Genomic DNA, 552 nt, shown 5'->3' with positions numbered 1-552 from the left:
ACTCCCAGGTTTCCCATCCATGGCTCCCATAACCTTTAGAAAACATCTCAGCAATTCACACATGAAGGGTACCGTTTGTAGAGGTGCCTGCACCCAACAGGCCATGAACTCTCCAGCAGCACCGGTCTGGGCATCTCCCACCCGGCAGGTGGTCAAGGACATCTTCTAAACCTGAGCTTCCCAACCAGAATGGTAAAGGTATGCCGGGATATCAATCCTTCCACCCTCGGGTCAGCCAAGGGCAGCACAAGACGGCCCGCTGCTACTGGCTGTGGTAAACTGTGCTCAGTTTACCCACCTGTGGCATACACAGGCGATAATTTTCCATCACACTTCAATTCTTAGCACATCTCTTGACACATTCTCTTTTACACATGAGTACAGCCCAGGACTCCCTCCCCACCCCAACCACACTTACAAATATTGGTGCCTCGGGGTGACTGGATGGTGCAGTCCAATAAGTGTCTGACTCTTGCTTTCAGCTCAGGTTGTGATCTCTTGGTTGTGGGATCAAGCCCTGCCTCGGGCTCTGTGCTCAGCATGGTGTGTGCT

This window comes from Martes martes (assembly GCF_963455335.1).
Source record: "Martes martes genome assembly, chromosome: 12".
NCBI classification, from domain to species: Eukaryota; Metazoa; Chordata; class Mammalia; order Carnivora; family Mustelidae; genus Martes; species Martes martes.
This window is presented reverse-complemented; position numbering follows the sequence as displayed.